The sequence below is a fragment of the Mastacembelus armatus genome, chromosome 16 (genome assembly GCF_900324485.2).
Source record: "Mastacembelus armatus chromosome 16, fMasArm1.2, whole genome shotgun sequence".
NCBI classification, from domain to species: domain Eukaryota; kingdom Metazoa; phylum Chordata; class Actinopteri; order Synbranchiformes; family Mastacembelidae; genus Mastacembelus; species Mastacembelus armatus.
Genome location: NC_046648.1, coordinates 6667381 through 6686857, shown reverse-complemented (window position 1 = coordinate 6686857; position 19477 = coordinate 6667381). Strand labels below are relative to the sequence as shown.

Genomic DNA, 19477 nt, shown 5'->3' with positions numbered 1-19477 from the left:
GTACTGACAGTAATCACATCCCGGTGATTTATTTCCTAAGACTGTATTGTCTATTTAAAACATGTTACAAACGTATAATACATTTGCAAAACTATATATTTTTTTCTCTTTCACATTCAAATCAAAAGAGGTGCAGCACAGAGACTATGCTGTGCATTGATGCCAACTCATTAGGTTAAACAACATGAAACTTTGACTTTGCTAATTATTTGCTTTAAAATATCAGGTGACATCAGGTGAGAATATAAAGGGTCAGAAATAGGATTGAAAGGATTAAGATGCGCGAGGTTAAGAGGCGTGTTAATAAGGGGGCATGTGTGTGATTTTTATTTATTTTTATGTTTTTTAAGTTCTTTTGTTATATTAATTCGTATTTAACTAACAAGCATAATGCATTTTCAAACAGCGTCATTCTTGGTTACAATAGGATAAGTTAAGAAAAAAAATGACGCTGTCGTTGCAGGATTTCAGTGCGTAAGACCTGCGGGTTTGTAAATAAACTACAAACTGTTTTACTGTAACGACGGATCCTAAGCTTTTTCGGTTGTGGGGAGGGGGGAGGGGGAGGCGGAGGGGGGGTGAGGGGGAGCTCCCCCTCTCTTGTCTCTTTGACTTGTCTATTCCCCTGAGTCCACCTTATATGAGAGACAAATCTGTTGACAAGGTCGTCCTGCGAGCAAACTTTCTTTTTTCTCCTTCTTCTTTCTCTCCGTCTCTTTCCATCATCCCCTTAGAAGTTATGTCCAAAAGGCTATTATTATCTGGTATTAATAGATGCAGCCCCAGGAAGACAAAATCAGCTATTGATAATTGCAAGGAGTATACGGCAGCTACTGTATCGATCGGCGTGTCCTCCACTCCCCTGGTACTGTGAGATAAGGAGACACACTCTTTAGAGCAATATAATTTCTTTTGACCTATCTGCTTGCTACAGACTTATGATGAATAGCCAGAGTGGCTGAAGTCCTTTATCACCAAAGTTACCCCCTTGATATAATATTGATTCTTTATAACTAGCTCGCCACACAAAAATCAAACTGTCCACTTGGCCATCATCATCATCAATATCATCACAAAGGCGGAGGAATGAAGATCCCTGCGCCACGAAAACCGAGCTTTTAACAATCTCCTCTGTAGGCCTAATCTTTATTTTGCTGATGATGAAAGGAGAGGGGAAACGAGGCAAGGTGCCATTTAAGACGAGGTGCCATTTAATCCGGTATACACTACAAACACACACACACACACACACACAGAAAGAGAGAGAGGGACGGAGAGAAAGAGGAGGAGTGTGATCAGGGTTGCCAAAAAGCTTGGACTGCTGGGAAAGTAATTAATTTGGTGTGATTTTATATATATATATATATATGACTAAACCTAAATACATACATCTCAGCATTTCATAAAACTGACAAAGAAAACGAAGCAACAAAATGAATATGAAATTGCAAACACTCAACACCAGTTTAATAGGCCTTTAATTGACTGCAGTGGAAAAGTAAAAATGCACGTTTGTTTTATGATGCAGCTGATACCGGATGCGCCACAGGGGTATCTTTTAACCTTAAAGTACGGGCTGTTTTGCTGCATAGCTGGAGCCCCATAGAGGCTATTACAACGGGGCCACTCTCTGTATTCACCGAGAGGGGAGAGCGGTGCTGGTGGAAGAGGCGGGGGGAGGAAGAGGGATGTAGGGAGGAAGGAGAGAGGGTGGGAGAGGAGAAACGTGTAATCACCCAAACAACCATTTTTACCCATTCCACCCCCTCTGGATCTGTGTTGCAAGGTAAGAAAAAGGCTACTTGGCTTCTATTCTGGCCCTTTCTGCATCATAAACTGCTTCGGCTTGACTTCTGTTAGAACTCCTCTCCTCTCCTCTGCAGTCTGCCGCGAGGTTATCCGTCTTTCACTGCGGATACGGTGAAGTGAGGCCGGACCGAGACGAAGACACCCAGAGGTAAATGACGCTTGCAGTTTGAATTTAGTATTTGTTTATCCCGGTGCGTCACTGTAAAAGAAGAGTGTGTCAGCCTTAAAGTGGTCTATTAGAAATGTCTAAATACGAGGATCTGAGGATATGACATTTATGCACTTTAGACTGAAAAGCATGTGATCAGACTGCTGAAGTTGCGCAGTCTGAAATATTGTGTCCGTTGCGTCAGTGTCCAATCAGACGTCTTTACGCCGCCGCAACTGGTGCCAGGACGCATTTACACACACCGCAGGCTACTGTAGCAGCCTATGGCAGCCTATGGCATACTGCTAACGATTTGATCTGCACCAATCAGAGACAAGAAGTAACTTTTTTTTTGCCACTAAAAGACTGTGGAAGTTACACACACCGTAATATTTCTAAAATATGTTTCCAACATTTGTTACAGGGTCTATACTGGACCTGTGAGTACTTTTTGCACTGTTTGGGAGATAAAACAGTCCCATGCTTTGTATGTAAAAAAAAAAAAAAACTGAAGTAGTGAACTATGCATTATGTAGTTATTTTAATATCTACATTTGTTTCAGCTGTGACTAAGCAATGCTTTTGTCATTTTTGTGTAAACTTTATATTGTACTTTTAAAATATCTCTTATAGTCCTACAATGATATTCTTAGAATGTTCCTCTATAGACCTCCAGTGTGTCATTGCTATTTAACTCTGACTTAAAAACAATGATGTGCTTTTTAGCTTGTTGTTGTTTATCACTATGACATTTGTTTAATATTTCTGTATATCATTGTAGTGACTTTGAGGGTTTGTCCTGACATTAGAATTCATTTTATTCATTGCTCTCATAATGATTATTGAAGCATGTGCTTTTTGTAAAGGCAATGTCTTGAGGGCCATTTCAATAAAGTCTTGGTAATATGAAACTTAATCCTGATCACATATTTCTTTCTTTGGGGTTCTGATATGATAAGGTGTTATTTAAAGTGAATCTCCACAGACATTTTCATAATGAACATGGTCGTTTTTTTTGTTACCATAGGTGATTTCCTGAAAGTGTTGGTAAAACAGTTCTTGAGGAAATTACAGTGTGTGCAGTATTAAGTGACACTGAGCAAAACTACAGCAGCTGCTTGTGAGAATGACGTGATATAAAAGTGGGCTTTTTTTTTTTTTTTTTTGACAAGCTTTCTAACTGTTCCACATCACACAGCTTATCGGGTAGACATGTAAAACACACACACACACACACACACGCATGCACAATTTGATACATAATTGTGGAAATCATGCATAAGTAATGAGTATTGTAGCTGGGAGTCTGCTAAGTGGCAACTGGCTGTGATCCTGCTCTGAGACTGGAGTGTTTTATGCTCACATTTATCACACAGTCAGAGATTACGAGGTGTTTGAATTCATCTGATCCGTGAGATGTTTTTACATCAGCCGTTAGTGAACTGAAGCATCACTTTTCAGTTGTCATATCATGACCTGCTAATCTCTTCAAATGAGACAAGCTGAGACAAAATGTGACAGGCGACCTGTACCCGAGATGAGTAAAAGTTGATCTGACTGCTCCAATCAGTCTTAATTGAGATGAATTGAATCAACCCATTTCTTCTGCTACTGTAATTAAATTAGTAGCTGGGGTGTAATTGGACATGGAGTTGGCACTGGAGAGGAGATGACAAAATGCTCATTGCTGCCACCAAAGGACTATGTGTCAAATTCAGTGTGAAGGGCAGCGCACGAAATCCTGGCTGACACATTGACAAGGCTGCCTCTCCACTAGAAGTGTCTACAAACAAAACACACTCAGATTATCTGCCAAACTGAAAAACTGTCTTACAGAGGGAAATGTGTGGAAATCTGCAAACGTATGACTACAGTAAACTTGACATACATACAATGCATTGAAATTTAGACTACAATTATTCTTTTTATTGTCCCGAGTACAGTTTTTTCCCACATCCTGAAACTCCCAAGTGAATCCGCAAATACTGATATTGTTTTAGTGGTAGCAGCTTTTAAATAAAGAATGATCCTCTTGGACTCATGAATGTAATAAACTGACATTTAGTTAATAAAATACATTTTAGACATTTAATATTTTATAATGTTCAGAGTCACAAGCAAATAAAACTGCCTGATCAGCTATTTCATACAAGTCTAGTAATATTAGACCACATAGCCCTAATCCTCCTCAATACAGATGTATATGTAAAAACATTATTACATTTTGATGTTTGAATTGGAGGCTCTGTATCAAATACCTCACATATCAGGCTGGCCTACCACATAGGAAGGGGAGAGGTTTTACAGCTCCATGGTCATCTGTGGCGCTAATGCCATTTCCAAGAACAATGAGCAGAAAAGGTCTAAAGCCGTACTGATGACACTTAATCTCATTGGAATTCCTTGTCAGGTTTGACCTTGGAAAGATATTAGCCACTCGACAAGTGACTGTGGGTGTGTGTTTGCCGAGGGGAGGGGTGCCTATATGTCTATAACTGCAGTTAGGTGATAGTAAGTTCCTATTTGTGTCCATGTGTATGTTGCGGTTTAACATTTAAAAGCGTATGGCAGTCTTCTCTGCAACTGTAAATGTGGGTTTGAGAGCATTTTGCCGTGTTTGTATGGAGGTGTAGCACTCCTGATCTGTTTCTGGGAATGGGTTAGAGAGAAAGACAGAAACTATGCATGCAAGCTGTGCATGAGAGCAGCCAGACCAGTGGGCTGCCGGGATCTGTGGCCCAGTGATATGTGTGCCACATTGTCTGTTCAGTAGAGGCCTTTGAATTTTTAAACAGCATCAGTTACTCCATAGTGTCATTATTTTGGCACCATTTACCTTGGTTAATCCTGGTAAGTGTATATGTGCACTGTCTTACTGAAAGTGTGTGTGTGTGTGTGATGAGAGTGGACATGGATAGATCACATGTTACATCATGATTCTAAGCTTTTGAAATTTAGCATAATGGGAATGTACATTAAGTAGGTGCCATTCTGGGTTCTTTGTAGTGATTAGATTGCTATTAGAAGTCTGTGTGTGTGTGTGTGTGTGTTGTGTGTGTGTGTGTGTGCGTGTGCGCAAGCTGAGTGGTTGCACACCTGTGAGTGAGTGTTCTTGATGTCATATAAAATGAGACAGAAAACAATAAATTAAAGAGAATAATGTTGAGTATTCACAAGGTACCACATATATTTAAAGCCAGCCAGGTCTTAACAAACATAAAATCCCACTAAAGTCAGAAATGTGTATTTCTGTATTTTGCCTCTGAAACGGCTGCTTCCTTTCAGTTTACATCATTTTCCATTGCATCAGTTTGATTTCACTGCTGCTACTGCAGAAATGCATATAGGAAGAACAAGGTTTAGTCAGTTGCAAAATACATACAAGCTTTAAAAGGAGCAATTAGAGTTAAACCTGTTGCCTGGAACCAGTGCTAAATCTGATGTGCTCTTACATGAAAGAATAAAAGGTTAATTCTGACTTTTCAATACGTGTCAGTTATGAAGTGGGCAACCAGTTTATGAACAACTATTCTCTTTAATCCATAATGTGACTTGATAATTGCACGTGAAATGTAATAAAATAAGAAACACTGAAAAAACAGCTTTTAAACCAAATAACAGTTCACAGACCAATTTTGCATATATTTATTGATTCCTGTAGGCAGTCTGATTCAAAAACAGAGATAGTGCTCTTCAGATGTAGTTCTGTTGGTGTGTGAAGAATTGTGAGAATAACGTGAGTTTATTGTTCATATTTCTTATATGATTAACAACACTTCTGAATAGAAACAAAGGCCTTGATTGCTGTGGGAGCTTTAGCTTTACACAGATTTTATGGTCCTCTGTTTACAGTACTGGCTGCACCAACATGCCTAGAGTCCGTCAGCCTTTCACTTTCTCCTCGTCTTTGTCTCCAGGGAGAAATATTTGCACAGGGATCCCTCCTCTGTATAGTTCCTATGCTTTTCCCTCTTTGTCCCTACTCTGACTTATTTATGGTAACCCACTAATGAGCTATATGGTCTTTTGTAGAGAGAGACAGCATGTGTAAACATTTAGATTTTTTCGCTCAAGTACACTGTGAGATCCACCAAATTAAAAGGCACAAAGTGAAATGAAGTCACGGAGCAACCTAACACCTGATCAAATACAAGGTTACCCATGCAGTGTTTTGTGTTTTGCCGTGTTAATGCCCTATGTTGCTATCAGTCTGCTGTGTGTTTTGGAGGACTGCCAGTCAGTGGAGGAAGAGCACCTATTTTGTGGAGAGGTAATTGCTACACAGTAGCCTCTGATTGCCAGGATCTTTCACTGAGAACGGCCCAGGCTCCCTTTTCACTCACACCGACAGCGTGATTACAAATCATCTTATTGATTTGATGAGTGCAAGATGCTTGCTAATAACTGTTCTCATACCATCTGTTAATCTTTGTTGTGATTAAAGAGGTAATCCCAATACCCATTATTCCCAATGACGAGAGCGGGGATCGTTCTCTTATACAAGCTTTAGCCCCTCACAGGCCAGGCAGAACTGCATGGCGGGTGGGGGGGTGTCTCATGGGGTTGCAGCACCAAGGATATCAGTGATCTCCGAATGCAATTGAGAAATCTGCTCCACCTTCCACATAACTAATGTGATACAAAGAAGAAAAAAAAAGAATTACACCCCTCACTAGAAATCCATTACCTCGTATAATCACGCAAAATGATTTTTTTAAATATGATAATAAATCACAGGTTGGATCAATAGCCTGCAGACCAACTGCTATGCCCTGATAACATATCAATCAATATTTAGTATTTAGATTTTAATTAATACCTCAGCGGGGATTGGAGTCTGTTAACATTGAGTGAAACATAATAAGTGATAAAAATGGGCCAAAATAAAGAAACTGATAAAAGCAGTACTGTTGGCATTCCATAGTTGTTCCTCATAGCTGTCATTGATCAGTCATTTGCTTAGCTGTGATTAAGGGCCCTTCAAAATCAAACTTATGTCTGCATGTCTGTATGTGCAGTGCATAGGGCAGGAATGGATATATGTGTTTACATGGCGAGATGCTCATCGATCATGCTCTGTAGGGATGAGCTATGGTTCAGTAGCACCTGCTGCAAACTGCATACGGAAGATCACAGAGTCACATCATGTATCGGATTACAAGTGAGAAATAATATATCAAAGATCTTAAAGTGCCTATTGGGATATGCTGTTGATTCTTAAACTATTAGGTTTATTAGATACAGTGCATATATACATATATACAGTGCATGCTATGTGGCTTAATTCTACATGTAGTAATCCCAATCTTCATACTCCTGCATGATTATAGGGTTTTGTCATGCACTGTTACTTGGCTTTTTAACAGATTGTTTTAACTTCTTTGCAGCACACAGTAAAGACCTGATATTAATTGGCTGTTGTGCAATCCTGAAAGAAACACTTAGGCAAATAGTTCCAGAGTGATGCATTTACTGTAAGTTGCTGCATCTTGAATATACACGTCGGTCCCTCTGTAATCTTTTCTTAAGGTTTTAAGTGTTAAACACAGGGCTGCCAACTGTTTTTAAATTGGATTGACTCTCATGGCATTTGTCATTGGAATCCTTTTGCTTTATAAAGAGATTAAAATAGATAAATATAGAAACAGATTTGATCATGAGGATCTGCATGGCTAACACGAGATTAATAAGACACATTGATCAACAGGATTGTTTGTTAATCCTCCTTTGAACTAGTCCATTTGACTTGTAATCTGTTGACTTGCATCATTCCACACTTTCCTTAAATGAATACATGAAAATGAAATTGTGCAATTTATCTTAAATTGTAAATAGTCAAGTAAGTATACATGAGATGAAGTTGAGCTCTTCAGATTAAGTTTATGCTTCACAATAATTCATTAGTGCCTTTCCCACTATTTTTTTTAATGTCAGGAGATCTCGTCCATGCTATCATTTGTGCTTTCTGGTGTTATATTGCACCATACACTGTATTTGCGAAGAGAATGAAGGCCTGTTTAGGCTTTTGGATTAAGGCCATGCTGGTCCCTGGGAAGTCAAGCTGTGACGTGAGCTAACAGGACATGTGCATGTTGCTCAGGGTTACGGCTGGACTTAAGTGTCTCAAGGCTGTCTGCTGGCTAACGCGGGTCAACAGGATATTAGGCCACAGCAAGTGCTGGCCTGACTAGTGTTTCTTTTAATCTGATCCCTGGCACACATATCCACTGTCACATTGGCACGTATAGGAAGGCAGATGCAGTTGATACTTCAGTCACAAACAATGCAGAGCAATGAAGATGAAATCATGTTAACAGTGTCAATATATTTCAGTGGAAGTTGATCATAAACTTGATATAAAAACAAAAAGATGTGACAATAATGAAACATTTTGTGACACAGTACAGCACAACTATCAAATTTCAGTCATCTGTTTTGAGCTGTCGTATCAGCTTAGCTCTGGGGTAAAGCTCACACACCATGAGACTTGACTGGATTGGCCAATCCCTATTAATCCCTTCTTACTGTTAGGTGAACGAGGTGCCAAAGGGCCCCTGTGCAGGGCCAGCATGAGGTGTGTTAGCAGAGTGAGTCAGCTGCTGCTGGCATTACTGTAATTGAATTAATGTATGTGTGGTTGGACACATTTGTGACAAAATAAAGGAAGGCATGTGTGCATAGTGCTGTCATAATCTTTAATGTGGAGGAGTTTCAACTTGTCTTGGGTAGAACGTCACAAATTCACAAATTACTGACAATATATAATTAAATTACAACATTAATTATGAGACATTACTGGCATGGAACAGTTTTCGACAATATATTTTGCACTGTGTGCTACAGGGTTAGATTGGAAAATTGACTGCATTTCATTATAGCACAAAAGAAAAAGAGGGAGCTACAGTAGACCTATACTTCATCTGGAAAGACAGACTGAATGAAAAAGAAAATCCAACATTCTTATTGTTTCTGGGAAGATGAGGGTGGAAGGGCAACACACTAATTTTCATGAGAAGCAACAGGATTTATGGGCTTAATTTTAAGGAAAACTAACGTTAACAATACTTCTGGTTTTAGAGGGAAGCTATGAGTTGTCTTGGCTGTCAGGTGGTAATGTGCTTCCATTTAAAATAGCCTAATTAAAACTGTAGTAATTAATAATTTTATATTAATGATGAGATGTCATTACATATGTAATAGAAGGTGTCACCTGTATTAACAAATCCACAGAGGATTATTAGATTATATGTCGGCAGTTTCCCTCAGGTTTATGTATTTTCTTTTAGCAAGTTTCAGTTCATTGTGTTTTAAGTTGTAACCACAACCTAAGTGTTTCAGCTGAGTCTCTCAGCTCTCATCAATCCTGTACCCAGCTGCAGTCAGCTATACACACCTAAAGAATAAACTGGATGCCAGCACCAAACAGTAAACAGACATTGCTTTGAGACTAGTTGGTAAATATAGTGGAGACTTTAGCAGTTAAAGACTATAAATGCAGCCAAATGCACCATTAAGTGATGGTGGAGACCCAAACAAAGCTAAAAGAAGAGTGAATATTGGACTTTCATGCCCCATATAGATAATAACACGAGCCCATCTTAATGGCAATGTTGCTGATAATTATTTTCTATAAGCAGACATGTTTCCCATATCAACTTTATGAGATTATAATGGATTTGTTTTGTGTATAGCTAAGCTTAAACATAAAGCAGGTATTTTACCAAAGATATGGCTGTGCACATATATTGCATCTTTAACTTGAAACTGTCTGGGTCAGTGAACCAGGCACAAACTCTTGTAGTTTAGTAGTACTACAATTTTAGTCTTGTCGGACTAATTATTGATCCCCTGCATGGAGTAATTTTGTGACATACTGTCTTCCTCAAGCACAGTTTTATTTTCATACTCTCTGGTCTTGCCACTTGGTTGACCCCATTTTAACTAGAAAAGTAGAAAAAATGTGTCAGGTACATTGTTATAATTCTTTAATATGTTCCAGTTTTACATAAAGAAGCTCTAATAAAAATAAAAAGAGAAATCCAATGAAAACAGTTAAAGAGAAAGACTGAAATTAAGTTGAAGAAGGGAATGAAGATGGTGGGTGGAGGAGGATGACGGACAGTTGTGGAGACAGGGTTGTTAGTTTATGTAGGCTGCGGGCTGAGTCGACTGGAAAATTTTGATCACTTTAATTTACTATATCCAGCGCTGCTTCTCTCCCTGTCCAGCACTTTTATCAAGCCCCGTGAGCCGGTATTGATTTTTTTATTTTCTGCCCAGGATAAGAAGACAGAGAGTTAGGGAGCTCTGGTGAATGGAGAACTTTCCTCAGATTGCTGCTATTCTCCAGCTTATTGCATCCTGTCGTTTGTAGTTTCAGATGATGTCCAGTACACCAGGGCTGCTCCAGCCAATAAACAAGGTGACTAACAATGGAAGAGGGCCGGGAATGAAGAGAGGGAGACAAGCTACCACCACACCATACACACACACACACACACACACAGACACGAGGGGGAAAGAGCACATTTTATGGCCAGAAGTTTCCTTAGTTTTAATGTTGAAAGATCCTTTAAATAAAGTGAGTGCTTTAGTGTGGGATGAGATGTTTTTACATGCATGTTTAATAATTATATTTTCCTTAATGGTTCTGGGAATATCAAGGGAAGGTGGTGGTATTAATTTCTATTATGAAATTTGTCAGTTTAATTATTCCATTAAAGTGTGACATGAGAAAAGGTCCCTTTTTATTCCAATGATTTGGAAGTAATACTGTATTGGCAAACTTTTAATTTACAAAGACTTTTTTTATTTTTATGTTTAAAGTATGATGCATTTTTTTCCTTCTATCTTTGTCCCACAATGTTCCCTCATAGAGGACCACGTCAGAATTTAAATAGTTATTCTGGGACTGAAGGCAAGGATTCTAGTTAACATTTTTGTATGTTCTTGTGACTGGTTCATGTCTTTCTCCTTGAGCAAAATTAATTATCACCTTTGCCCCAAAGAAAATGCAATTAAGAAACTAGAGGTAATGTTTTATTCTCCAAAATGAAATGGGACAATGGATTCGTCCCCAATTCATTGCTTTTTTTCATAATGTGTGCAAAACCAATTGTTGTATTCCATAAAATCTTAATTTTTTTATTTTTTTTATTTTTTCTTGTGGCTGTGTATTTGCATTTCAGAATATTGGGATTAGGTGATGATGGTGGTGTGTGTGTGTGTGTGTGTGTGTGTGTGTGTGTGTATGTGCGCCTGTTTGAGAGAGGGGCAGCTGGGGGTGGGAGAAAGAAAGATTAGTGACAGTCTGATAAAAGATGTCTCCAAAACCCTAATTAAAATTGAATACCCCTGCAAATGCAAAGCAACATGCAATCTCCAGGTATTTCATTTAGAGCAACTATCTCAGTGCGAGGTTGTTTTTTATGTCTTTCTTCATTGCACACAAATAGCTATCCCCCTTTCGTTTTATTTTTCACAGTTCCACATCTGCCGTCTTTGTCAAACCTCACAAATTTGCCCTTCTCTCCCTCCCTTGATGTCAGACACAATGACAAAATAAAATCAAACAGAGTAACCCATAGTGTCTTTCTTTTTTTTCCTCAAAACACTTCCAAGGTACAGCTCATTAAACTGCTGGAAAAAGCTAAGTTTCTAATGCAATAGTAAGCTCATCGTCAAGCTCTTGCATTTTGATAACACAAACAATCTCAACTTATAATAAAAAGCTTAACAAATGATCATACTAGTAATACATTAACTTAGGTGTTGTCCTTTCCAGTTAAAATACTCAGCGTAATTTAGCAGAAAGACACTATGTTCCTGTTTGCGTCACAAAATTGACAAGTCATTGGTGTAAATATACTTGAATCTGCAGGAGTGCTTGCAATAGTTCAAATGAGATCACTGCCATTTGTGATATTTATTTCAAGTTCATGTTCTGACTGCTTAATTTTTATCACACCTTGTCCTCCTTCTAGTCATTCCTCTTACTAAAAGTGCGTGTTCACTGTTTCTAATTCCTCCCTTCTTTTTCTTGTTGCATCATTAAAGCTGAGGCTGCTCTTCTCTGCCCAGGGTCTTCAAATGTCTCCTGCAGTTTTGTGAGTAAAACGAGAAGAGTGATTGCACTGTACAGCAGAAAACCATGTTTGAGATCTGACCTGTGTTGTGGCTGCAATAGCACTTTCACTTCCTGCTGTCTGGACTCAGACTGCTGGCCATGTGATCTCACTAGAAGAATACACACACACACACACACACACACACACACACACTTAGTTACTTAGTTGTCAGTTTCATCAGCAACTTTTGGCCTATGGTTTACCTGCAAATTTGCATGTCACTCCAGACCTTTAGGCTGGTCTGGGAACATACTGGGCTGATATTACTATAGCTACCTGACTAAGTTGATTCACATTTATTCAAGTCTCCATTAAATTACTTGTTTTTTTTCCACAGTTTTAATTTTTTTATTCCTAGTTTAATTTATATTTTTATGGGTTTATTGTAGTAGTAAATTAGGCTTTTCTCCTGCTGTGAGGGGAAAAAGTGTTTTTATATTTTTATACTTTGACAGGGTAGGTGTTATCTGATGCACAACTTGTATATAGTTGCATATGAAATTAAAATCATATGAGAAAGAATCCTATGACAGTGTTTGGCCCACTGCCAGGCAATTCCAATTCCAATTCATGATATGCAACAACAACATGTTTTATACTACAGGCACAGGCTGCAGAAAGAAATCAGAGTGGGAGCCTCAGGGGACAAATACTGCATTGGTGATTGATATAAATGTATGTCAGAATCCAGAGAATAAGATTAGAAATATAATAGTCCTTTACCAGTCTATTAGTTGGACTTAAATATTTAGGCCAATTCTTATTCCACACTGTATTCTGTCAGGAGGAAAATGCAGAATTTAAGCTTCAGAACTTAACAACAACTAAGCAGCTGTTGTTAGCCTTAGTGAAAAAAAAAAAGCTAGTATGGAGTAACAATCCCTTTCAAAAACCCATATTTCTTGAACATTACTCAAAACTCACACCTATAATCATTTTTACTTGGCAGCCTGTAGAAAACGCAGAGGAAATTGCTCTGGCTTAAGCTTCCATTTAGTCATGCGGATATGGTCAGTTTGGTGCCCTGCCAAAGCTGTGCCCCTGAGTCATTTTACTGTATGTATTTTTTGTCATCCATTCCCAGAACACCAGTTGAATCATAGAGCAAATAAATAATCCCCAGCGCACAGAGTCTAAGCCGGTGAGCAATAAACGTCTCTCAAGCATTTGTTGCATTCCTTTAACCACACAGTGATGCCTTCTTTAACCTCAGCGTATTCCATCTAGACAGTTATTAACTTTGCAGATAATACCTTCTCATGTTAACTATTGACTTCTATCATCATTAGAGTATCTAATAATGAGGGCCTTGACGATTTTGTTGTATCTGTGAGGAGCGACAGGCCCATGTGTTAAAGACATGTTTACTTCACTCAGAGATCAATAAATGCTGTGAGCCTGCATAAGAAAGTATAGATCCTTACAAGTGTTATTGATGCACAATGTATCACATTATGAAATATACGTAGCGGGAAGCTGCCCACAAGATTAAGGAGTCCTCATAGATCAATGAAGTGTATGAGCATTAATATAGTGCTGCTACTCTCCCCCCTCAGGACACCTCAGGTTATTTTGCTCACAGGCTGAACAATAATGCACATAGACGTGCTTTTGCGTGAACTGGGAGAATTAGATTTGCCTGTTGGTGTTACACACCAGTATCTATCTTTTCACTCCTTTAGTTTAAAGTCTCTTATTTTAGGTTTGAGGGAAGGCTGCAATGGATGTAAAAATGTAATTAGTTTTAGATTTTATATGCATTAACATTAGAAAAACTTTGTGTGTGCGTGCGTGTGTGCGTGCTCGCGCGTGCATGTGTGCGCCTGTGTGTGTGTGTGTGTGTGTGTGTGAGACAACAGTCTTGACCTTAAGAGTGAGGGTGGAAAAGACTGTGTGACTGCTTCATGTTGTCAGGAAATGTTCTTTCTTCAAGTGATTTCACTATTTAATCCCATGCTGAAAGTTAGCAGTGCTTCGCGTTAATCCTTTCCCGAGTTTTGCTTGGAACTGCAGAAACCTAACAGATTTGATAAACTGGTTTTTCTTCTGTGTTTTGAAGTCCAAGATGCTCATCTGCCCTGCATCAAATACATAATATGTGTATGTCTGGTAATCATTCTGACCACATTCAGCTTACCTCATCTATGAAATGCATCCATAAACCTCATTTCCCACGATGCACGTCAGGCCTATATGAGCTTCTCATCTTAATATATCTCAGCTGACGAGGACAACAGAGGCGTGTTGTTATCCAGCTGACCCTTGAAGTGGCCAGATGAAGGGCAGAGAGGAGGAGGGGTGAAGGGTGGATGGGAAACTTGGGCCAACGTCAAGAAAGCTAATTTGCTTCCTGCGTCCCCTGCCGTCCCTGAGAGGCAGACCACACACTGCCCATACAAGAGGGGCTTTAATGTGGCTAAGGGAGCATAGCATGGGGTTGAGCTCATCAGCTACTGGGCTCAGAGGAAGCAAAAATCTGCATGTTATTTCAGATATTCATTTTTTCTATATTCAGGACTAGTTATGTTGATGTTTTAATGAAAATAGAACTAGACTGAAAAATTCACAAGTAAATTTTTGTTGTCAATATATTTTACTTTACTTTACTTTTAAATAAAGTGACATTAAAATACTTCAGAGGAAGGGCCTACAAGGCCATACCAACATGTATCTTTAAGTATTTATCTAATATTTAATATTCAAAACTCCAAAATTTTGTTAATCTGCTTTATGGACGCTGTCATCAGAATTAGACTCAAATGTTGCTAAATCCTTCCTTCCTTTCCAAATGAGCTGTGTCCACTTCCAATTGATGAGGGAACAGACAGAGAGAGCGAAATCTGTCATGCGGCCAAAATTAATCTAAACAGGTTAATCACGTAGCATAGTAAGACACTGAAAATACATTTTTATACATAGGTATTAGTAAGAAAATGTATTTTAAGTACCAAACCCTAAACGTGTAAATCATCCAAGTCGCCCCTATTAACTTTAAACTCTTATACATTATAATAATAGCTCATCATTATAATTAAATTAATAAAGATAGCTGGATTTTAATGTTGTTGCCAGTCAAGGTGTACTTTTACTTTTTTATATATATATAAGCAGTTTAAGCTAAAACAAGGTATTGGGTTATGTCATTATATGAAACTTGTTTATTCAGAACTAACCATAGCGATAAAATAAATGAGAACACAGAAACTGAAACTGAAAACTGAAATCACAGTCTGATGTGAAGTAGACGTGCCAGTAACATCAAGCAGAATCACCCTTGTAAAGTAAGAACCTTCCAACTATACTTAAATACAGCACTTTAGCAAATAAGCTTCATCTGCATTTCCTCTCTGTAAATATCTCACTAATCGTATGTTTTGGGGTTTTAGCCACAATATCAGCTATTGCTACCTGTTGTTTTGTTTAATTGTTATCACAATGTCAGAGTACATTATTTACTGTGACTTAATGTGTTGGCCACCTCTTGCCATCTGTCAAACACTGGATTATACAAAACACTGTTGTAGCAACTGTGCCAGCTCCTTTTAACAGTCACAGTCAAAGAGGAAATGAATGTTTCTGCCACCTCAAGGGCACACATGGCACCTCTGTCTAACCAGTAAAGCAGTGGCTAATCACTGTCTGCATAAAGCTATAGCCTTCAGTGGGGAAAAGCCATCAGCCGTGGAGGAAACAATCTTAAATTACAGAACCCTATGGTTTAACAGAGGTCAGACCCTGTAATCCATTGTGCACAAGAGTCCATATCTTTGAGGGGAAATACATTTATACATGTATGAGTAATCTATCGTTGGCAAAGTGATGTTTTCTTTTATTTAGGTTATCATTTAGTTTTTAAAAAGTGTACATGTAATCAGCAAAGTTTGCCAAGTTTGTAATGGATGAATATATAGATTAATGGACTCAAAGTTACCAAAGAGATCAGTTTTTTTTTCCTTTTTAATTAGCACCTGTGAGCTGTTTCCCATTAACACTGTGCACATTAAAAATCCCTCTGCTTTTTCTAATTAAGTAAAGTGGAAACAGATTAGATGGCTTCTTTGAACAAAGGTCAGTGATTGCACTTTGTCTCGTTCCCCTGTTTGTTTGTTTGGCCGGCACCATGAAAGAGTCTGCCACTTCTTCCCAGAATGTCACTTCACACTCGCTGTTTGTTTTACGGAACAGCCTTTTCTTACCCTTTGTCTTCATCTGCTCTCAGTTTTTCCCCCCAGAATGTGATCAATAGATAAAGACGTGCCTCTCACAACTGTCAGCTTTGTCAGTTTTTCTGCTTTCGATAAAAGCAAAACTATATTCTGCTCCACAGGTGGGGAGCAGGGAAAGAGAGGCTGATGTGATATAGATTTTCTGATGATATGATTATAATGTGCGTGGAATGTCAGATTAAAGCTGGACTGATGAAAGTTAGGCATCAATCAGCGACGTCTGTGGAGAGGCTTTAAGGCATGACATGGTTGTCAAGAAGGAGGAATATGGTGACTCATGCCTCTCTAAGCTCCCTTTCCTGGCCAATTGATTGGATTTTCATATCCATTAGCCTGGCTTTCATAGCTGCTGTAATGAATGGCTAGACTACAGAGATACTTCAGGACCAAACTTGTCTGTTAGACAAAAAAGAAAAAAAAAAAAGACAGCAGCACAGCTGTGATTCACACAGGTGTCCTGGTGTCTGGAGACCTCCCCGGATCTCAGGCAACGTGACAAATTGTTTATTTATACTGTACATTTCCTTCACTGCAAATGATTCTACTTTCATCTCTTAACAAGCAGTGTAGATGCATACATTAAACATCCAAATGGGAACTAATCTGGTGTGTGTTGTGTGTCACATGGTGTTTTTTTGGGGTGAATGACAAAAAAAAGTGTTTGAGATCCTGAGTGTAACTTTTCGACTTCTTTCTTTAAGAATGCTGCCGTATAATCATGTGTTGTATGTTGTTGTTTGCATAAAGATAAACAAGCTTTAATGTGGCATCACAGAAGCTTGTCTGAGTCCAAACAAAAGAAAGGTCATGTTTAGATAAGTGGTTCCCAACGTAGGGCTTGGGGCCCTAAAAGGGGGGTGACAAGATACACCAAACTTTTCTGTAATCCTTGTCATTTTTCTAACAAATTACCAGTTAATGGTATCTCCAAAGCCTGAAGATACAAAAAGTGCTTTGTAAAAATAAGCTGCTGGTGCTTTTGCTTTAACTGGTCATAAGCAAAAAAGGCTGGGAACCACTGATTTAAGTAATATCTCTATTTTGTCAAAACCTGGGAGTATATGCATAAAATCTGATCACAGCAAACACATGAGAAAGTACTTTATCCTCGGCATACCTGCCTTTTTAAGACTGCTGCAAACCCCTTTTGGTATCAGACACATATAAATGATTGCTCCAAAAGTCCGATTTGAGCAGCAGTTGACCACAAAGAGTGAGGACCTGCTGCCTCAGTCACAATAAGCAGTCCATACTCAGATACCCTACTCTAGATCTTTTCTTTTTTCTTCTTCTTTTAATGTAATTCATCCCAGTGGGATTCTTATTGGTACATTGTGGTATGATTATCACCAACACATTCTTTCAGCCTGAATGCCCTCTACAACACCTCTGTTAAAAAAAAAAAAGTTACGCATGAGAAGAAGCTGACAAAGGGAACCAGACGGGAAGCAGAGAACGACAGAATTTAATAAAGTTCAACAAGGCAGAAAGGATTGGACAAGCAGTGAATGGCGATTCTGCTTTTTTCCTCCTTTATAACTTCTTCCTACTTAAACACTTTACACCCTGTCCTTTTATCTGCGTCTGCATTCACTGTGAGAGGACTAGATGGACACAGGGGGAGACGCTCATTCCGTTTTTATTTGAATGTTGACCGAGGATGGCCACCATCTGTGCAAACTGCCTTGACTCTGTGACTTTGCTGCATCTCCAGCCATAAATATCAACCTTAGCCTCACTTCTCACATAATTCACACATCTCAGTTTATCCTTCCTGCCCTGCTTTGCCACAATTTGCGCCTTTATCTCTATTCTTAAGTTGAGCACTATATCATTTTCAGTTATTTCTGTGTAACATCATCTGACATCTTCCTGTCCCATTTACTGTGGCAGCTGGTGCTTTTGTTTTTCTTATTCCTCGTCATAAAGAAAACCTCTTTAGCTTTTCCAGAAACCCAGCCTACACTTATCTCTTGCTGGGTACTTCTTTTTTTTTCCCACCTCTCAGTCACTGAAAAGCCTTCCACTAAGCTCAAACACACAAGGAGGAGTGGTGAAAATGGGGTAGATGACATTGTTTTCAGTGATATGGATGTACGGCTTAAAGACAGAAAGTGATGGCTGAATGTTGTCATGTCAATAAGCCATCAGTCGCTCCACTAACAATAAGTTAATGATTCTCCAGCAGTAATACATTTATGAATAGAGAAGTGTCTTCTTTAGCCCAGCGGGTGTGCCTATTAAAACAGAGCATGAACAAAATAATTGTGATTTGCAGATAAAATCCACTTTAGAATGGGATCCCGACTGAGGAATTGTTGAAAGAGCTGTAATTTTCCACTAAAATGTGACACACACTCACAGGAGCCCTGCTAATCAACTTGAGTGTGGCTGCGTGTGTGTGTGTGTGTGTGTGTGTGTGAGGATCTCGGTTTTGAAGTCTGCATTTTTGTACTATATGTACAAATAAAATGTACATTTTTTGTTTAAAACAAACTTCAGATTTTTTTAATTTTTACACAATACTGATTAAACTCACACCCACAATAAATATAATAATTACACCTTTTGAACAATACAATAAAATAAGGTGTATCCAAATAATTTTCCATATAAATGTGAAGAAAAAAGTGATCCTATACTAAATTGACCATTGTACATATTCTGTAGAAATACTGTATCTAACATTTTGGACTGATCAAGTCATAATTCAAAAAAAAGTTCAGATATCCATCTATTACTCTATTTTTGGGGCGTGCCACTGCTGTAGCATCTATCCTTGTGTCGTTGACTCCTGTTTCTCTGTTTGAGCCTTGAGTTTGTGTAGGCAAGACAGATTTTGTCTAATAGTCTTTAAATAAAACTGCAAAAATCCCCTGCAGCTTTAGATCTAATTCGATCATTGACAGAAAAGCTGTTAAAATGACCATATAAAGATGAAATGATTGATTCTTAACTAAACTTTCACTTGAAGCCTCTTGAGGTACCTGCAGAAGTAATGACAGTGTATTGTAATGCAGGTGGTAGCCTGGAAATTTTATCAACAGGTTGTTAAGAGTTACCTCTGATGATCAATGAGCTGCTATGCCAAAATGATCTAATCCAAAACTAAGGCTGGTATGATCGAAGGGTGTCAGTTTGCCAGACCTTTTATGCCTCTAAGTAGA

The 19477-nt window shown here is 38.6% G+C and overlaps 1 long non-coding RNA gene across 1 annotated transcript; it reads left to right on the top strand.

The window, feature by feature from the left end:
* Positions 1-1697: 1697 nt before the first annotated feature.
* Positions 1698-10733, top strand: LOC113122187 (uncharacterized). The gene is made up of 3 exons (XR_003294837.1): positions 1698-1786; positions 1884-1957; positions 10332-10733. It is a non-coding gene; the product is annotated as an uncharacterized LOC113122187 (long non-coding RNA).
* The last annotated feature ends 8744 nt before the right edge of the window (positions 10734-19477 follow it).